Source organism: Callorhinus ursinus, unplaced genomic scaffold (genome assembly GCF_003265705.2).
Source record: "Callorhinus ursinus isolate GAN/ISIS: 27379988/994484 unplaced genomic scaffold, GSC_fseal_2.0 scaffold8, whole genome shotgun sequence".
In the NCBI taxonomy this organism is placed as follows: Eukaryota; Metazoa; Chordata; class Mammalia; order Carnivora; family Otariidae; genus Callorhinus; species Callorhinus ursinus.
The window spans coordinates 4,902,282-4,923,995 of NW_027397070.1; the positions used below are offsets into that span (position 1 = coordinate 4,902,282).

At 36.8% G+C, this 21,714-nt stretch overlaps 1 long non-coding RNA gene across 3 annotated transcripts in view; it reads left to right on the top strand.

Annotated features, from left to right (window-relative positions):
* LOC112821801 (uncharacterized) overlaps positions 1-21,714 on the top strand; it is a 353,780-nt gene that overhangs the window by 265,980 nt on the left and 66,086 nt on the right. For 2 of the 3 annotated variants that reach the window (XR_012378853.1, XR_012378855.1), the window contains exon 8: positions 15,849-15,983. The exons of the other annotated variant lie outside the window; for it this stretch is intronic. This is a non-coding gene — a long non-coding RNA (uncharacterized lncRNA). The remainder of the gene's footprint in view (positions 1-15,848; positions 15,984-21,714) is intronic. 3 annotated transcript variants of the gene reach the window in all.

The window sequence follows — 21,714 nt, forward strand, 5'->3', positions numbered from 1 at the left end:
CTTTCTTTTTCTTTCTTTCTTTCTTTCTCTTCTTTCCTTCCTTCCTTCCTTCTTTCTTTCTCTTTTTTTTCAAGATTTCTTTATTTATTTGAGAGAGACAGCACACTCATAGGAGTGGGGGTGTGGGGCAGAGGGAGAGAAGCTGACTCCCTATTGAGCACAGAGCCAGATGTGGGCTGCATCCCATAATCCCGAGATCATGACTTGAGCCAAAATCAAGAGTCACCCAACTGACTGAGTTACCCAGGCACCCCTCTGGCTTCTCTCTTTCAAGAAAAGTTTTCACTTCATTCTCTCTTCTTAGCCGATAGTCTTGCATTAGATAAGAAAAAAAAAATCTTCAAAGTTTTACTTAAGAGTTCTGAAGAGAAACCTAGGCTTCTCTTTCCATAACTCCTAGAAGACAGAATAAGCTCAAGCAGCTGCTGCTTGCTTCTGAGCCAGGGTACTTCACTGGCAAGAGCTGCCACTGAGTCAGCCCTCTTTTTTACTGATGGTGTGATCCTGAACAGGTTAACATAAACTATTTGAGCAATAGTCTCATCACTGGTAAAATCGGGTTAATACCATCTACCTCACAGGACTAATGCAATGGCTAAATTTATAATATATAAGCTATGAAGTGTGCTCAGTCCATAGTAGATACTCAGTAAATGTTATATCCTTTTTATTTCTTTAGGTTCTTCAAACCCAAGACAAATTTCAAGCTGAGGATTATGTAACTGTAGACTTTCTTTTTTTTTTAAGATTTTATTTATTTATTTGAGAGAGAGAGAGAATGAGAGAGAGAGAGCACATGAGAGGGGGGAGGGTCAGAGGGAGAAGCAGACTCCCTGCTGAGTAGGGAGCCCGATGCGGGACTCGATCCCGGGACTCCAGGATCATGACCTGAGCCGAAGGCAGTCGCTTAACCAACTGAGCCACCCAGGCACCCTAGCTGTAGACTTTCTTTTCCCTTCTTTTGCCATAGCTGATAGGGGAAATTAAGGAAATTGCAAGGAGTTTTATTTTCACTTCTTTCACTAAAAGTTTTATTCCCCTACTAGTGGGACTCTGTTCTAGGAGGGTAATGTTTTGTGCCTTTGTTGTGTGCCAGAGATTTCCCAGATGGAGTAGGTTGTGGAATATGCAGGAAAGGGAACTGCCCCAACATGATTTTCAAAACATAAGTTCAAAATTCAAAAAAGAATATTTGTGATAGTGCATATCACTGGTATGAAAGCACTTTGCAATACTAGTTATACTATAAATTGAAACTGGTAGTTATAAGTAATATTATTACCATTCCCCAAATGTTAATGAACTCAAGTGTAGATTTGTATGATATAGATGTAGGTGTGTCTATGTTAATTCATTCTGAAAGTCTTGAGGATTGTTAAGGACAAAGAGAAATGAAAAACTCTTAAACCAGTGACTCTGATTATAGAATATATAAGATATGGGAATGGTTTTTATTACCTAATTTAGCATTTTTTGGAATATCTACTATAAGCCCAGCTCTGTGCTAGAAGCACATAGTCTCTCTTGCTGCTCCTTGCCCTGGTCTGTTACCTATATTTTCTTACTCAACCCCTGTTGAAAAAGCTCTGAGAGACCTCTGTCAGCTTTCTGCAAAGTGTCTGCTCGGAAACAGAGAGCTCTCTGTGCTGTATCTTTAGAGAACAGAAGTGTGATAGTTGATGGCTGTACTGGGTGCAAATACAGCTATAGAGAGCTGAGTGAACTGCCAACTGGAAATAGCTTCTTCCTAATTCAAATGAACTTCTTTATTTGTTTAATATTGCCTTCAACTACTAGTATTGCTTTGGGAAAATTCTTTTCTGTTTGGAAACACAAGGTTAGAAAGGAGACTAGGAGTGTAAAATGTAGGGATGAAAATACCAAAGAATCTATATTGTTTATTGTCCAAATCGTACTTTTATTTATTTATTTTTTCTGCAGGCTCTTGTATTCTCAGTCCATGAGAAGAGCTGAAGAGAAGCAAATTTTCACTTCAAGGCTTGAGAATACATTTTACACATGTTATATATAACATTGCCAGAGGCGAGATTTAAACTATTTTGAATTTCTGTAATTGGTGTCATGGTAACATAGTGGAGGGCTTCTGTGTAGTTTCAGGTGTTTTAGTTTTATTTGCTTTTATTTCTTTCTCATAATGTTAGATTCTTATTAAAAGTTTTCTTGTTAAGTGAAATTTGGTGTAGATTTAATGTTTTCTATCCAGATTCCATAGAAAATATAGCAATTGTGTCACTATGGAGTAGGTTATATAACCATGATATACCTACTAATTTGTTGATGACCAATTTTTAAAGGAGTCTATAATGTATATTCCATTATTGATAATGAGTATAAGAACATGTTCCTTACATTTTTCACAAAAAGAATTGAGAACATCCATTTTGGTTGAATGCAATTATTTTTACTAACATGATTAAAATATATGGCATAAAAACGTAAGTCTTACATAAAAGCAGGTGTATATTTTCAAGCAAAATACTTTTTACTTTAAAAGAGTTATACTCTGACCAAAGATAACTCAGATCATTACACCATTATCTAAATAGCCAGTCTGTTTTTTTAGATCGATCTTTTTGTTTACAAAATGCAAGTATTCCTTTGGAGAAATTGTCATTAGTTGTTCTGTAGAAACTCTTATTACTATTGCTGATCCCATTTTGTTAATGGTGTATTAAAAATATACAGAGGCTTTTAGGTTAGCTAAATGTTGCACAGTAAATTTTTGAGAAACTGGTACTAGAATATGCAAGAATATCTTTTATAGGAGAGCATTAATTTATTCTACCTCATGCTTTCAGATTATTTATAGTTTTTACCTACTCAACAAAATGAAGATCATTGACCATTGTAAATTGTTTTGGTAAAACTGCATCCCTCTGGCTTCTGGGTCTCTGTAGCTTTCAGATGTGTAAGAGTGGTAAACTTAGTAATGGGGGTATGAAGAGTCAAAGTGATGAGGAGGGAGAAAGTCAAGAACGATTTGTGGAATGATTTTGTGGTGGCAGAAGGGACAAACGGAGGCTATTTTACTGTCAGAGTTGTCAATGGATGCAAGCAAAAGTAAATTTTTTATTTGATATTGACAGAAATTTGGCAGTGATGAATCATAGAACTCAAATAATGTAAAGCAAAGGGATTCAGAAAAAAAAAAAGAAAATAATAGAAAGAAATGGATAGATACATGTGGTTTCCTGGCCTCTTCTCTACTTTGTTATGGTTGCTTACAATGATTTCATTAAATTCCACTGAGAAATGAAGATAGAAAAAAATGAGGTCATTTAGTAATCTAATAATACTCAATTTATTTTGGTATGTAGCATTCTAGATCTAGGTCTTGGAACAATTCCCAGTGGATATTCTACATACACTCTTAAACTCTTCATCATTCAGTAAGAGTAGCCTTTGTGCCACTAAGCCCCTGGGCAAAGGTTTATGCCAAAAATCTGTGTTGGATTGGTGAGACAGGATCTCTAGTCATCCCTAATTTCATTTAGAATAAGAATTCCCCTCCCCACCCCCCAGAGGTGAGTTTTAGCATCTAGGTAGCTGAATCCAACTTAAACTAAGGGTCCTTAAAAAGGTTGTATTAAACATGAAATTTAAAAATAAAACAAAAAGAATGGGGTGGAAATACTGAGCGCCTCATATGAAATAGTCTATATCAGTTATTCTAGTGTTAACTGTTAAGCTCTCATTACTGGGATATGGCTGACATCCCTGGAAAGGTGTAGATGGGACAATAGTGTTTTGGGATCCAGTTTCCTTATGAGTTGTCTCTCCTCAATGTAAATGCTCAGTCGTTCCTCAAAGGAGGCCTTACACCTTTAAGTTCCATCTTCAATGAGCTTACTGCCTCACCAACACAGATTTCATCAATGCTACTAATACAGTCCTAGGTTTACCTAATGCTATTTACCATTCCAGAAATGTACATAATGCAAGAAAATCTTGAAGTCTGGAGGATTGTCTCTCTTTATCTGCAGATAGACTAATGCTTACTAAAAGAACCTCTTGAAAGAAATAACTCAGTGCTGTAGCTGTCATCTGAAGCAGGAGAGTTCTAAGAGATTTTCTAGGTTTTCAGTACTCACATAAACATTATGTTGTGATTATTTCTTGTCTCTCAGTTTAAGCTGTCATTCAGGCAACCAGGACTAGGGTTAAAAACTATTTTAGTTGTAGTAATAGTGTCTTATTCAGCTTTTACATTGAACTCTTATTTAAGCCCAATTTCAAAAATAGTTTTTAACTACTTACCTCTGTGCTATTTGATGGCCAAAAGTAAATTAAGGGGGATTAACATTAACTGTACAGTATAGCACTAGAGTTAAGAAAAAAATTAATTAACCATTATAGTGAGACATATCAAAAAGTGAATAGCAGGAATAGACCAGAGTTTGGTTGTAGTCTCATTATAGAAGCATGTGTTTGAGCTTCACAAGATTTCTACGTTTTAAACCCAATGCCAAGTTTCACAAATGAAGTGACAACAGATACTTGTAAAGCATGAGACATAGCCATTAAGATAGATTTAGAGTATAACACTGTAAGTAAAATAAATACATAAATAAAGTTAGCATTTCTAAATTTAGACTTTTATTTCATATGATTTAGGCAGTAATACAAGAGACAGATAGTAGACATATCTTGACAGGGAAGTGTCTGTTTCTATACTAGAACTCTCATAGATCTTCGTAATTCTGGGAAAATGTGTGTGATTTTCTCCAACTAGAGGGTTGGACAAACCAGTAGTTTCAAACAAATAACATTGCAGATGGAATTCCGATATCACCAGCTGCTTTAAATAAAACCCAGAATGCTGGAAAACTCACTTCTTGTTCACTCTTATCCTTGCTCCACCTACCAACTTCCACCTACTCCTGAGAAAGTACAGTTTATAACATCTGTAACAATCAGAACAATGCTAATGTTATGTTCACAATGAGTTTTTAGTAAAGAGTTGTTTATGATTTAAAAAAAATGAAGACTTAATGCAATGCAAATTATGTGGAAGACTTGTGTTGATAGCATTTATTCACTTAGGCAATGGTTAGCTAACCACTGTTTTTACAAATAATTAAATCTCCATTCAGAAAGAATTATTACAAGTTTGGCTGCCAAAGACTTTTTATTATGAGTATTCTGATTAATTGAAGGGACACTTATGATCTAGGAACACATTTGAAATCACTTAAATACACACTGTATGTTATATTCTCTGAATGGATCAAATAATTCTTATCTCCTGAAAGTTTAGAGTCACTGTTCTAGATTGTATTTTTTCATTGTTTTGTGTTTTATAGCAACTATCAAATGAACTCAATTATTTTCTTTTACTGGATATTTGAAAAAAAAAAAACTGTTAGTTGTCCCTTCAAGTAAAGTAAACATATGTAACAATAGCAATGTCAGTATCATTTACTATTTGTAAGTTTCTTTTCTGGATTGAATGTTATTTAATAGTGTTCTAAAATCATGATTTCTTCTTAAAATATTTTATTTATTTATTTGTCAGAGAGAGAGAGAGTGAGCACAAGCAGGGGGAGTGGCAGGTAGAGGGAGAAACAGGCTGCCTGCTGAGCAAGGAGCCCAATGCAGGACTCGATCCCAGGACCCCAGGATCAAGACCCGAGCTGAAGGCAGACACTTAACCGACTGAGCCACCCAGGTGTCCCTAAAATCATGATTTCTCCTGTACATCATCATCATCATAATCATTCATATTTATTAAGTGCTATCTATTGTCTCTCTGTCTATCTCTATATTTACATCTATCTATCTGAAACCAGAGTTTATATATAATCTCAAATGAGAGAGACAGGTGATAGAAAAGATCATACCAAGGAAAGATGGGTTAATAGCACATTGATTGAGACCATGGTCAGCCCTAATAATACAATTCCCTCTGAGTCTTTGAGGTCTGTGGGCATGTGAACACCCATTTTATCTTTCTGCATTCTCAGTTTCCCACTGGAATGGGAACCTTTCAGAAAAATCATAGCAATTTTTTTCCTACAAAATAGACTTACTCAAGAAACAGAATAAACATTTAGAAAATTTTTTAAAAGTTGTGTTCTTAATTATGCTAAGTGAAATAAGTCAGACAGAGAAGGAGAAATACCATATGATTTCACTTATATGTGGAATCTACAAACCGTAACAAATGAACAAACAAAACAAAACAGAAACAGGCTCATAAATACAGGAAACAAACTGTTGGTTACCAGAGCAGGGAGTGGTTTGGAGGTCAGGCAAGTAGGTGAATGGGATTAAGAGGTACAAATACAACATAGGATATATAGTTAATAATATTGTAATAACTTTGTATGGTGACAGATGGTAACTAGACTTATGGTGGGGATCATTTTGTAATGTATAAAAATATTGAATGTTGTATACCTGAAAGGAACAGAAAATTGTATGTTGATTATACTTCAATAAAAAAGGGTAGGTGAGAGTATGAGATAAGAAAAAGCACAGTACATGAAACTGAATCAAAATTATTAATTAAAACGATGAGAGCAATGACCAATAGTCATGATAATGCTGAAAAATTAAACCAGTGAAGAAGATGAAAAACTGCAGAAAAATTCTCCTAACTCAAAAAGGAAAGATATGACATGGAGGATAGACCCAAAACATAAATGATACGATATGATATATATATATATATATATAGTTATATACATATAAATATATGTGTATAAAGTTATATATGCTTTTAAAGTTCCAGATTGAAAAATAATAACTGATGGAGATGTTGTAATTAAATAAATAATTACAGTATACTATCCTAACTTGGAAAGACTTGGATCTTTGAATTGAAAAGGATTACTGTATTTAAGTCAAAATTCACTTAAGAAATTTATATTTATATTTACACATATGCTGGATTTTGTTTTACATTTAAGAATAAATTTAAAAGACTATAGGCATCCAGTTAGGAATATAAAGTAGGTTCAGACAAAAGGAAAAAGATAATCATACTGATTTCTTATTTCTCATATAAAAGATTTGGATTAGTAGCATCCAGAGATTTTCCTCAAATCTAAGAATTCTCTCTGTGTGAAGACAACAGAAAAGTATTCTCAGATTTCTTACATTCTCTTGCTAAAGAATACATTCAGATAAAGGTATAAAAATCATGACTTGATGAAGGAATAAGTTGCTCCTACCAAGGGATTGAAGCCAGTTAAATAAAGATCTGTCTTATAACTTAACGCAGTTTTCAAAGAAAATTTCAAAGCTTGAAAAAAGATGATTCCAAAAAGTAATTACAAAATACTGACATTTCACATTTTTTTTAAACATGGGAAAAGAATGGTAGTCAATGGGAAAAGTTTATGGGGATTGACATACTAAATATTGGGTGCTATGCTTGGCAGTCTAATAAATTTTTTTTATTATCACTCATAACTAGACAAAATAATGTGAACTAAATAAAAGTATAATAGATTAAAAATATGTCTTTCAAATCACTAGGAAAAGAAGTAATAAGAACACACATTGAGGGGCGCCTGGGTGGCTCAGTTGGTTAAGCGACTGCCTTCGGCTCAGGTCATGATCCTGGAGTCCTGGGATCGAGTCCCGCATCGGGCTCCCTGCTCAGCAGGGAGTCTGCTTCTCCCTCTGACCCTCCCCCATCTCATGCTCTCTCTCTCTCTCTCTCTCTATCTCATTCTATCTTTCAAATAAATGAATAAAATCTTTACAAAAAAAAAAGGAACACACATTGAGAAGTTTATAAAAGAGAATATAATGGATAATCCCAATTTTACAGACATATTTTATACATATGTAAATATAAATTATTCATATACATTTATTAACTTAATTATAACATATAACATATTATAACTTAATATTAATAAGTTAATATTATTTTTAGGTGTTGGTTGGCAGATTATTATAGATTTTTATTTGTTTTTATTCTACACATTTTTGACAATAATTACCAATTATATAATTATACAAAACAATAATAAGAATTAATTTTTTTACTAGTCATAAAACTGAAATGAATTTTATTTTATTTTATTTTATTTTATTTTATTTTTTTTTATTCATGAGAGTCAGAGAGAGAGAGAGAGAGAGAGAGAGAAGCAGGCTTCCTGCGGAGCAGGGAGCCCGATGCGGGACTCGATCCCAGGACCCTGGGATCACGACCCGAGCCGAAGGCAGACGCTTAACCATCTGAGCCACCCAGGCGTCCCTGAAATGAATTTTATACACATCCAGTGACATGAAATAATACTTTTAGAGAATTTTAGATACTAGAGTATTTTCAAATGTCTTGAAGAGATAAACCTGATTTTTTTGAATTACTTAATTCAAGTCAGTTACCTTTATTTTTATTTTTTTAAGGATTTTATTTATTTGAGAAAGTGAGTGAGGGAGAGAGAGAGAAGAAGAGTGCACACAAGCTGGGGAAGAGGCAGAGTGAGGGAGAAGCAGACTCCCCACTGAGCAGGGAGCCTGATGAGGGGCTCCATCCCAGGACCCTGGGATCATGACCTGAGCCAAAGGCAGATGCTTAACTGACTGAGCCACCCACGTGCCCCAAGTCAGTTACCTTTATAATATATAATGAGAGTAACATTTATTAAAGAAAGAGCAGTTTATTTGTGTATTTATGATGTATTCAACTTACAATAGAAATTGAAAGTAGTAAATATTACATGAGAATTTAGAGAAATAGTCAAGGTGAAGCCTTAAAATTGTACTATAATGTAAATGCATGCATTCAACATTATCTTAAAGAGACAAAGACTTCAAGATCTCAAAGAAGTCATATTGAAAAAAATGTTCAAAGCAAGGCCAAAATTGGTTTCATTTTGTTTTGAGCCTCCTTCAGAAAAGAGCACAAATACAGGAATAGACATTTTGAGAATGAGCATATCTGATATTATTTAATTTTAATAATTTTTAAAACTCTAGTATATTTCACATTCAGTGTTATATTAGTTGCAAGTGTACCATATAATGATTCCACAATTCTATACATTTCTCAGTGCTTATTAAGGTATGTGTACACTTTACCCACTTTATCTATTTCACCCATTACCTCACTCAACTCTCCTCCCCTCTGGCAACCACCAATTTGTTTTCTGTATTTAAGAGTCTGTTTTTTTGTCCATCTCTTCCTTTCCTTGTTTATTTATCTGCTTTGTTTTTTTAATTTCACATATAAGTGAAATTGTAAGGTATTTGTCTTTCTCTAACTTACTTCACTTAGCATCATACCCTCTGGGTCCATCCGTGTTTTTACAAATGGCACGATTTTATTTTTTAAATAATTCTTAATCCACAGATATATAATTGAATGAGAAACGATGCTAAGAATTTGTGCTAGTGTTACAATTTCAACAAGAAAAATTAGGTAAGAGATTATACATGTCTGCACTTTGGGCAAGAAAGAGCCATACTTCCAATTATGGGCTGATTTAAAGGATATTTAGAGTTGATTTGTCACCTGGTTGATGGTTCTTTACTAAGAATTTGGAAGCTCATTTTAGGAGAAAAGTGAATCTTATGTAAATGCATATAGTGGAAATTGGAATGAGAAATCAAAATATCTTTATATTTCAAAGTTATGTTGCAATAGAAACAAGGATTACATCTTAACTCATAAAAGTAGTCTTTTATAAGAACTTTGTATGGTAAACACTTTATTCCAGATTTTCCTCAGAAGAGTTAAATAGAAGAAATCTTATGAGCTAAATATGCTAGAACCTATTTTGGTGCTTGGAAATTTCATTTGTCACCCACTTTTCCCTCTCCAGTACCCACCCACCAGAGGCTGACTCAATAGGTGGAGCAGGTGTCATGAATTACAGTGAGCTCATGAAGTGTTGAATGTTGTTCCCATTGCAGTCACTACTGTGCTCTTAATTCTTCAATCCCTGTGGGAACTCACCATTCTGTGTTAACTTAACAATTTAGTTGACTTGTACAAGAATTTAGACAACACTCATTTTGAGTTGTCTTATTTTTTCCTGGTCTGATTATTAAAGTAAATAAATCAGAGGTTAAGAGAAATGATGATACTTTTTGACCAAATATTCCAGGTACAGAAAGTCTCTTGAAATCTACTTCTTTGTTACATGGACTAAAGATACAACTTCTTAGGAAGCTTAAAAGCTTCTAAAATTTGAAGCCATTTTCTTCATAATTATACCATATATAAAGTTATTCTCTCATATGTAAAACTTTAGGAGAAGGATTAAAAAAAGTCTTTCAGTATCTTCTGATATTCACTTATAACAAGTTTGTGGTGAATTTAGGGTTTGAAATCCGTTGATTCTTATTTTATAAATTAATCTCCTTTTTGTTTAGTTAGACTCATGCTAACAAATGATTTTCTCTTATGTAGGTTAAGCATTGTTATGAAATTTTATTGCATAATTAAGAAAATAAAGCTAAATCACAAATATCTGTATGTATAGGTAATTCATTTTTTCTTGCTCATCCCCAAATTAATTTGAGCTCACTTAAGTTACTGAATTTACATTAATTGTGAAGACAGCCTGGTGTAGTGGAGGAAACATGGGCACTGGAGAAAGACTCTGTTAGTTTTAAGCCTGGCCCTCCACCTCTTTCATATATTAGTAGGATATAACATTGGAAAAATTAATGAAAACTAAAAGGTTCAGTGCTTCATCTATAAATGGGGAAAAAGAGAAATACTGCATAGGAACATTTTGAGGGTTTAATGAAGCAATATATTTTAAATGCTTGATATTATTTAGTTGGTATAACAAAATCTTTTCTGCTTCTGATCATCTTTTGTTGAAAATTCTAACCAGCTGTGAAATAAATGTTCTATAGCAGGCACAAAGAGAAAAAAAACAAGATAATTCACAGATGAAAAAAATCAGTCTCTGGATGATCATCTACAGTTAGAGTAGTTGAAATAGATACTGTCTTTCTAACTCTTTTGTAAATGACTTTCAAATAATTATTAACCTCTTATAAATGTATTCAGTTTTCAAATGAGCATTCTGTGGTATTTAGGATTTATATATGTATCCAAACTCATCAAATTGTGTACATTAAACGTGCAGATTTTGTATATAAGTTATACCTCAATAAAACAAAAAAAAAACCCAGTAAATACTTATTTAAGAGATTCCTCAAAAAATATGGTGAAGTAATAATGTGTTATCGAGATTCTTGTACCAAATTGTACTAGCTTTCACAATACTCTTAATATTTATCAAAATAAAGCAATGTCTAGAACCATGAGAGACTATGGACTCTGAGAAACAAACTGAGGGTTCTAGACGGGAAGGGGGTGGAGGGATGGGTTAGCCTGGTGATGGGTATTAAAGAGGGCACATACGGCATGGAGCACTGGGTGTTATACGCAAACAATGAGTCATGGAACACTACCTCAAAAACTAATGATGTAATGTATGGGGATTAACATAACATAATAAAAAAAAAGATAAAAAAACAATGTCTAATGTAAAAATACAAGCAAATACTCCTAAGAATTATGTTCAGTGAGGTATTTCAAAATTATAATTACTCAGAAACCAACTGATGCAGAGACTGCTATGTATCTGTATCAGTTAGCTACTACTATAATAATGATATATAACAAACGGCTCCACAGCCCCACCTCACCCAACTCACTAGCTTATAGCAACAAACTTACTCGCACACTCACAGGTATGCGGGCTGATCTAGGTTAGGCTAAAATGAGTTGCTCTGATTCAGGCTATGGGTTGGCTGGGCTTGCTTCCAGACTCATATCTGCTCAGGTTTTGGTCTATTTCACATGCCTGTCATCCTTCTCAGGGCATGCTCTTCTCAAGGTGAAGGAAGGAAGACAAGGGCAAGCGAGAAATTCCTAACCACATTAAAAGTTTTGCTTTCATCACTTCTTCTAACTTTTCCTTGACCAAAGCAAATCTTATGGCCAAAGCCAATATATTTTTTAAAGATTTTACTTATTTATTTGAGAGAAAGAGAACGTGTGAGATAGAGAGCATGGGGGGGGGGGGCAGAGGGAGAGGGAGAAGCAGACTTCCCACTGAGCAGGGAGCCTGATGCAGGGCTTGATCCCAGGACCCCCAGTCATGACCTGAGCCTAAGGCAGATGCTTAAGCAACTGAGCCATTGAGGCACCCTTAGCCAAAGCCAATATCGATGAGATGAGGAAATACATAGTGCTCACTCCCCTGAGAAGTACTGCAAAGTCATATGACAAAAGGTATAGATACATGGAGCGTGTGAAAATGTGAGAATAATCCAACTATTGCGGTGTTCACCAAAATTTTTTCCCTAAGTAAACATTTAAATTATATTTCCCTTGCAGATAGGTGGTCCCAAGTTTCTGAATGATGCCAGTGCAATGTGGTTAGAAGTGATGAATGCCAGTTCCATGCTTGGCTCATATAAAATATCTCATGCTATTCTCCATGCTCTCTCTTTACTTGTCTGCTGGCTGAATGAGGAGGAGACCATGGCCCTAGAATAATATGCTTGAGTTAAACAATGGAAGGAACTTGGACCTTCACTTTATAAATATAATGGAATTCCTAAATAGCCTCACGTTGGTCTATGACATTAAGGATAAATAAACTTATTGTGTGAATCTTTTCATATTTTTGGCATTATTTGTGATGATAGTCAGCCTACCATATTTGACTGCAACTCCTTAAAATCGATTCTAAATATTCAAGTGTCTAAAATAATTTTACTCGTGACTCAAGTAAGAGATGAGATCATTCTCAAAATTCCATCAAGAATGTGGGGGATTGGGGCGCCTGGGTGGCTCAGATGGTTAAGCGTCTGCCTTCAGCTCAGGTCATGATCCCAGGATCCTGGAATCGAGTCCCGCATCGGGCTCCCTGCTCCTTGGGAGTCTGCTTCTCCCTCTGCCTCTCTCTCTCTCTCTCGCTCTCTGTCTCTCATGAATAAATAAATAAAATCTTTAAAAAAAAACTATTACAAAAAAAAAAAGAATGTGGGGGATCTAATAGGCCATGATTCCAGAGGCACTTCATTTGGCAGATGGAGGGGAAAGAATGGTTATAGACTTAGAAGTCTGTTATTCATAATGGTAGGATGGATTTCAGTAGATGCATATACAGATTTATAGGTGCTTTCAAACTGAGTTGGCAAGTGTGGTTGGGAAAAATTTAAAAAGCTGTGAGCATAAATTTTGTTTTTTAATCTAATTACTGTCCCCCCACCAAAATTATTACATATACATGGCAAAATATTCAAATTGTGTAAAAGGATGCACAATTAAAAGCAAAGTCTTCATGTCTTCTTCCCAGATATAACCAAGTTAATGATTTCCTATGTAAATCCTCAAAAAATTTTTCTTCATGTATACCCTACATATGTCTTGTGGTGATGGTTAATGCTGGTATGAATACTGATCTCTATACTTTTAAGAATTGAGTGTTAGACTTATACCTTTTTTAGTCACTGCTGTGTAACTAATGCCAGATGGTACCTTGACAATATCTGAGGTGATGCTGTGTGACAGTACCTATTGTGATATCAGAATTTATGCTTCAAAGATTTTATGACTTGCAGAAGATGCCAAATTTCCATCTAACCAAAAATATTATGTTCATTTCCAATGCAATGTTAAAATATTCAAATTTACTTTGATTTATTTCTACTTGGGAATGCAATCTGGAATTTAGGGAATGTATGTTTTCTGTGGCAAAATGATTTATGATTGCAGGTGAAATTATGTAATTTCTGTGAGTAGAAGAACAGGGGTGTGCTGTCTGAATCTAAGCTATTCCACTCACTTTTCCATAAGTACCTTAGGTTAGAGTTTCTTTCTCTTCAAGTAACAGGGTCTTCTGTGTACCTCTACCTCTGCCCTTAGTAAGTGCTTAGTTAGGGGACTGAGAGTCCAGTTTCCAAAGCTGCAAACCACACTTTGTGTGAGGAGGAATTGTGAGAGGTCATTTGTACCACTGGTGTCCAGATGGCTTTGAAATTTTGAAGAAGCTCAGTGTGGAGGCTGTTTGGAATCAAGGGCAGATTTGAAACCATATGGGACTGTTTTAGTCTAGAAAAGTTAAAATTTATAAAGAGGAATGACTAAAAATAAACCCACTCTTGGGCAGTGGTGAGGGGAGGAGCAATCTCCCAGAGTTTGGAATACTGGGTTCTTGGCTCCTTGACATAAAAATGTGAATTTTCTCCTCCCCTCTCCTCCCCTTTCTTGGCCTTCCATGACCCTCCACCACTTTGTTTACTGCTTGCTTTTTCTGAATGGGGACTTTATAATTGTGTTGTTTACTGTCTGTGGTGCAGGGACTGTTACTGTCAGGTCTGTTGAAAGGCTGCCATGGAAAGGGTCAGCGTAGTCATTTGTTTTTTATGGAACCTCCTCTCTACACTGGCAAAGCCCTAAATCATACCCTTGTTCTAGTAGACAAAGTAATAGACAAAATGGGTATTTAAAATAGGAGGAATAAAACATCACTCAAAAATCCCTAACAGAATTGTTTATTTCACTCTCACCTTTAATCACAAGGAGAATTATTCTTTAGTCACAAATACAGTGAATCTAAGCTTTTAGCTGAGCATTTAGTGGAACGTCTACCCAGTAAGCTTTGCTTATGTTGCAGACAGCTACCCTGAGGAGTGATTTGAATTTAAATGTGATTCCCTTATTAGTTTCTGCTAACTGCAAATATCCCAGGCACTTAATTAAGTGGCTGAGTAATGTATGAATGCTCACTTCTGCTTGTCATGCAGAACAAAGTGATGTATTTATATTCCATGCACAATATGAAATTTAATGACACGGGCAACAGTAATTTAGAAAACCTTTGTTTTTATTGTCCTTGTTTTTGCTTAAGCAATTTCTCCGCTTTGTCATAGTTTGGCCAGGACAGTGATATAAGACTTGGTCCAAATGTTAGCTGCTGGCAGGTGACATTTCCTAATAAACCAGAGGTTCTTCTATGCCATCTAATGACTTAAAACGTTGTTTTTTTTTTAACTATGTTATTTTGGCTTTTGTTCCTTACTATAATTTTTAATTTAATAGCAGAGTACAATTGTTTTATTTAGCTGTTTAACCACCGAGGCAAAAGGGAAAAGGTGGATTCTCCTAGGGTTTGATTGAATATATTGGGTTGCAAAGTAAACAAATAAAAAAGCAACCAGTACTGCTTTTCGAACAGTAGATTGTGGTGAACAAAAATATTGAGGCCACATCTGCTGAGTGTTTTAGAGGACCTTTTCATGTCTGTAGGTTTTCAAAAATTAATATACATATATTTTTTAATTTCAAGAATCCAAAAAGCCAACGCTTTTTTGTTTGGCATTCAAGGTCAGTCCCAAAACCAGGATCCCAGTTTCCCTCGATCCCAATTTGTCTGGGTCTCTCTCCCTTAAGCTCTCATAATTCTACAAATACCTCTAAGTTAAATGTTTCTGTCTTGAGCTGTGCATATGTTTGTGCATTTGGGCAGCTGTTTGACTTGTCAGATGGTGCTTCTGTGGTGCAAAGCAGAAGGAATTCGTGTCCTCTCAATTTCAGTTCCTTTGCTCTTCGTGTGGGGTTGGGAGGCTCCTTTAACTGGAGTCTCAGCTCTCTGTTCTGGAAATCCTAATCTCAGTTGGTCGATTCTCTTTATTTAGACAATTTCATTTGTTTCTTAATGGACTTCTGTGGGTGATGAATTGGTCAAAGTTGCAGCATATTACTTTGTGGTATAAAATGTATTTTATATCCTGAATTCTGTACCACAAGAAAGCTACAGCGTTCATCTGAACTATCACTCCTGACTGTGTGGGGAACTGTGTGTAAATTATGTACTCCTGCTTTCCCATACCAGCATCATCTCATTCCTGTCAGCCCCAGCCACACTCTATCCAGGCTCACCCGAAGGAAAGCAGAATGACGCCGTCAGGCTGCCGGGAGAGCCGTTCCTGACACCTCACAGTTACTGACGGAGAAGCCCTACTGTACGGTCAGTTCTTGGCAATGCTTTTTCTGGGTTTCTCACTAATCATAAACTATTCTGTGTAAAATGATTCTTACATTAGGCAAAATTCATACTTCTGATTTGAACATATTTCAGTCTTTGCTGCTCTTCCCTTTATCAAACCCCCGATTTTAGGTGTGCTGACAAGTCACTGAGCATGGGAGTGGGAAAACACTGTAAAAGCAGCATAAATGCCAGGAGCTGTTCTGATCTCCTAATTTCTGTGCACCTGCATTTGATGGACTTTCTCTCCCTGGCTCTGAAATCAAATCTTCTGCCTCAGCCCTTTCAGGCACTGTGACCTCACCATATGCCCCTGACTGGAGAGAAGCCCAGGTTGGCTGCTTGTGAGCAGAGTCCACATATGTTGAGGGGAGGGACCCCGGAAGGCGGCTGACAATATTCCTTTAGCCAGCAATCCCTTCAGGGAAAAGAAAGGTGCTTCCTGTGCCTGCTTTTATGCCACAGACTATTCAAACTCCAGCTAAAGTGACCATGGCCAGTGACCCTCCAGCTATAGAGCTCAGCTGTGCATCTTATTCATCTTGGCAGAGAAATACCCTCCTCCTTTCTTTTCTTTCTTTTTATTTTTTTTTTTCCTTTGTATAAAGAGCAGTGTCTCTCAATATTCAACTAATCAGCAGTGACAAGCCCCGTTTGACTGCTCACTTTTCCAGTGAGGCTTCCAGCTTTTAGGCATCAAGATTAGTGAGGCTCTTTTCTGGGTGGACCAGTTTGTTTCTCAGTGACGTAAGAGCATTGCCTGGGGTGTGCACTGGGTAAGGCTTGTCAGTTAAGATATAATTTTGCCCTTTTGATGGATTTTCCAAATATTTACTACAAGCTAAAGAGACGAGAAATATATATGCCCCTCTGTCTCTCCTATCCACATTAGATTCTTTTTATTTGAACTTCTGAGCATACCATAAGAGGAGAGTATCAGGGTTGAAAAGATAGTTAAATGATCAGTCTATACATCCATCTGGTGCTTCAGTCCTAGCCATAGTACCTTTACCAATGTCATCTAGCCTAGGTATGAATGCTTTCAGAACCAGGAGACTCCTACTCTTCAAAAGCAGACACTTTTGTCTTTGGATAATTCTGTTAAATAGGGTGCCCCCTTCCCCTGTCCCCACACACAGACAAGCGCACTGAGCCCTTGCCACTAAATCACCTTTCTTCTTTCCTTGAATTATGACCTCTGTGAGTCTAAGTTTCTTTTTTTTTAATGGTAAAAGTTCTGTTTATTTCCTCTAAACTTAATATACCCTTTAAATTTTTTTAACAAAAAGAAACACGGGATATGTTTTGGATTATTTTCTAAATACAATTGTTGTACCATCAGAATCAAGTAGTCATTTTCTTAAAATCACTTTATTAAGGTATGGTTAACATGTGAAAAGCTGTACCTGTTTAATGTATACAACTTGATGAGTTTGGGGATCTGTCATTACCATCAAGGTCATAGACATATCCATCACATTACAAAGTTTCCTACCATTCCCTTTATTATTATTGTTACTGGGGTTTTGTTTTTGTTTTTGTTTTAAAAGCCTAAGTTTTTTATCTATAATAAAGGGAGATGGTGATAGTACTACTTCATAGAGGGGATGATATAGAAAGGATGCTTTGCAAAGTGTCTTGCACATACATGGGATTTAATAAAAGCTAGTATTGCTAGTTATTATTATTGCTAGTATTACTTCCTATCCTATATTCAAACTGAGGGCCAGACTTTTTTTTTTTTAAGATTTTTAAGATTTTATTTATTTATTTGAGAGAGAGTGAGCACATGCATGAACAGGGAGAGGGATGAGGGTCTGAGGGGGAGGGGAAGGGGAAGAGGAGGAGGGAGAGGGAAAAGGAGAGAATCTCAAGCAGACTCAGTGCTTAGTGTGAGCCCGACAGGGCCCTCCATCTCAGGATCCTGAGATCACAACCCTGAGATCAAGACCTGAGCAGAAATCAACAGTCAGACACTTAACCAACTGAGCCACTTGGGTGCCCCGAGGGCCAAATGTTTATAAGTAGTGAAGCAAGGCCAGTCTCTTTTAATCTATGTCTAGATATTTCTCAGATTGATGTGTATCAATTTAGTAAAATAATCTGGACATAATTTTTTTAATACTTAAGAGCGTAGCTAGTTTTACAGGCATCCAGATAATTTTTATCCATCTTTCTCATATGGTGATCTTGAGTTTTTCAATCTGCAATAAAGACTTACAAGTAAAGGTAGACTGTTAGTATTTGTTTTTCATGGAACTAGATTATTAAGACTCACCTCTCTCTCTCTTTTTTTTTAATCGAAGTATTTCTTTTATTAAGTTTCCTGTAGTATTTTCTAGGAAATTTTTCAAACAGATCTTCCTATTTTCCATTTTTAAAAATGGTAACTATATTATCCATCTCCATTTCTGTATAATCTTCAGTATTCTGTGGTCACCTATCATGCCAATAATTGTTTTGTAAGTGCTCTCCTTACTCTGATAGGCATTCTTTAAGTTTCTCTTCCATGAATGTTATTTTAGGATTCTGATAGTTGAGAGTTGCTTAACTTGGCATTGTGAAATCAGGAAAGGATAGCTATAACAATTTTATCCTAAGACCTAGACTTTGTGTCTCTTTAGAACCTGAGATTCAGAGTGATTCAGTAAAATAAATGTTCAGAAATGGAAAAGGACACACACATTCAAGTACTCTGTGAAGTACATTAATTAGTTATTGGGATATAAAACAAAATAAAGAAAATTTATTGAGCACTATGTGCCAGGTATTGTTTGAGCTCATTTCATAAACCTTATTTTATTTGCTTTTCCAAACAACCTCATGATGTACAGTGACATTACTGACTTTTCATACAGGAACAAACTGAAGTTCAGAGAGATTAAAGGAATTTGTCCAAGACACTTGTGTGAGTAAGTAGGTAGCAGAGTCTAAATTTAAACTAAGGTCTCACAGATTTCATTTGGTTCTTACAGACTTGAGAAAAGTGTATGCATCTTATAAATGAATCAATTACTACATACATGTGGAAATTTGATATTTCATAAATTAGTATCTGTAGTCAATTTCAATTTCATTTTTATTAAATGCTCTAGGGAGAAGCATACTGAATATATATATATATATATATATATATGCCATATGTATACCATCAGTTTAGGAAAGTGGTTCTCTTTTCCTGGCTTTTCTGAGATAAAACTGGCTTGAGAAATTAAAATAGTCGTGATGGTAGTGGTGGTGATGGTGCTGGTGTTAAATATTTTAGAAGAAAACAAATTGCACCAGAGTGTACTAGTTTAAATTTACTTTCAGTTTACTGAAACCAACCAGACTAAACGTGGTAAAAAATAAGATTGGTTAGTGTTGTGCTGATTTATAAAATGAATGACATTAGTTTACCCTAAAGTCCATCTTCTTTGAAAAACTGTAGAGAACAGGTAAAATCAGGATTATGAATGCTATAGGACTAAGTACTGAAGGGATTTTGTCTAAGAAGACTGCACCTTCACTAATCTAAGCTTTCTGTTTATTGGAAAAAGAAAAATGTTAAAAGGCTGTCCTATCTGCTAGTTCAAGTGTACTTTATACTCCTGACAAGTTTCTGCAAAAATCTTACTAGTCACATGTTGGTTAAAGCTGGCAACCCTGCTTTTTTTTCCCTTTCTCAGTATGCAATGCAACATTCTCTATTTCTAGGAGCATCTTGGGTTATAATCCAACTGCCTGGTCTTACTATGTGTGTGTGTGTGTGTGTGTGTGTGTGTGTGTGTGTGTGTGTGTATCAGGCAGATATCTGACATCAGATACCAAATTGAAATTGAAAATGTATATCCTGCTTTAGGAAATTAGCATGACCCTAATGCATATGCGTATTTACATTTGATGATACAGGAATAACCTCATGTGGCTATAGAGTAACAAGAAGTTGTTTTCTAAGATCTGGAAGGTGCTAAAAGAATTTTTTTAAAGATTTATTTTTTATTTATTTGGCGGGCGGAGGAACGAGGGGATAGGGAGAGAGAATCTTAAGCAGAATCCCCACTGAGCACAGAGCCAGAGGTGAGGCTTAATCTCACAACACCGTGATCATGACCTGAGCCAAAATCAAGAATTGTATGCTTAACTGACTGAGCTACCCAGATGCCCCGGTGCTGATAATTTTTAAATGAGTTTAGTTTTTCTCCTTGCAAAGTAAATGTACATTTGGAGTTGTAAGTTTAGTCAAGTTCCAAAATAAAAGGCTCAGTGTTGTTAAAAGATAAACTAAGGTACATTAAAATTTTAAGGGTTTCTTTGAGGAACCATCAATTCAAATCAGGTAGCACTAAACCAAAAGTGGTTAAGAGCACTCCTGGACAGGATCTAGGAAGAAGTTTTTATAGAACTGGTGAAAGCAAAGCAAGGAATTTATATAATTGGCTATAGGTAAAGTGATTGCCTGATTTGGGAAAACTGGGTGGCTGTTTGTGATTGGTTGTTCTTGAGTTTTATTTTCTCACATTGACTCTGAGTCAGTTTTCTGTTTGCTTACGTAAGCTACCAAGGCATTAGAGCTACCCCAGTCTAATGGCCTTGTTTAATTTAATGGGGTGAGTCTCTGGGAAATAGAGAAGGAAAGCCTCATTGCTGCTGCTTATAATTTTCTTCGTTCGTTAATAAAAATAGTATGAGGCCAGGTGAGGAGCAAGATGGCGGAGGAGTAGGAGACCTGGACTTCGTCTAGTCTCAGGAATTCAGCTGAATAGGGATCAAACCATTCTGAACACCTACGAACTCAACAGGAGATCGAAGAGGAGAGTAGCAACAACTCTCTGAACAGAGAAGCGACCACTTACTGGAAGGTAGGACGTGCAGAGAAGTGAATCTGAGGCGATATTTGGGAGGATAGACGGCCGGGGAGGGGGCCTCCCTCCGCCGCTTCTGGCAAGTGCTAGAGCCGCAGAGCACAAAATCGGAACTTTTAGAAGCTGGCTCCGCTGAGGGACGTTGCTCCAGTGGCTAAGCGGGGGGTGGAATCCTCCTGGGACAGTGTGGTCTCAGGACCCTTGGGGTCACAGAAAGACTGGGGGTGCCTGAGTGTGGCAGAGCTCCCAGGTATCGGAGCGGGGAAGCTGGCTGCAGGGACGGCGCCGAGGCGCGGGCTCTCAGCTCGGGGTTGCCATAAACTGTGATCCGCGGCCCAGTCAGGCCACTGCTCCTCCAGCAGGGACCCAACAAGCGGCAGAGCCGGGGAGACTCCCCTTCCTCTTCGGGGAGGAGCGGCGCGGGAACGCACGGCAGGGATCTGCTGGGTTTGGAGACTCCACACGGGTTCGGGTGCCAGAGATAGAAACGCTCGGTCACAGGCCGGGTGAGTACGCAGTGCGGCCGGAGACCAGGGAGACGGGAGTGACTGCTTTTCTCTGGGGGCGCACTGAGGAGCGGGGCCCCGAGTTCTCAGCTCCTCCGGGTGGAGATTGGGAGGCCACCATTTTCACCCTGATCCTCCAAAGCTGTACCGAGAGCTTGCAGGGAACAAAAGTTCCTGAGAGCAAACCCGAGCAGCTTGCTTAGCCAGGACCGACAAGGGCGGGGCAATCCCGCCTCCGGCAAGGACATTTGGGAACCATGGCAACAGGCCCCTCCCCCAGAAGATCAGCAAGAACAGCCAGCAAGCCAAGACCAAGTTTACCGATCAAGGAGAACGGGAGATCTCCAGCGCTAGGGGAATACT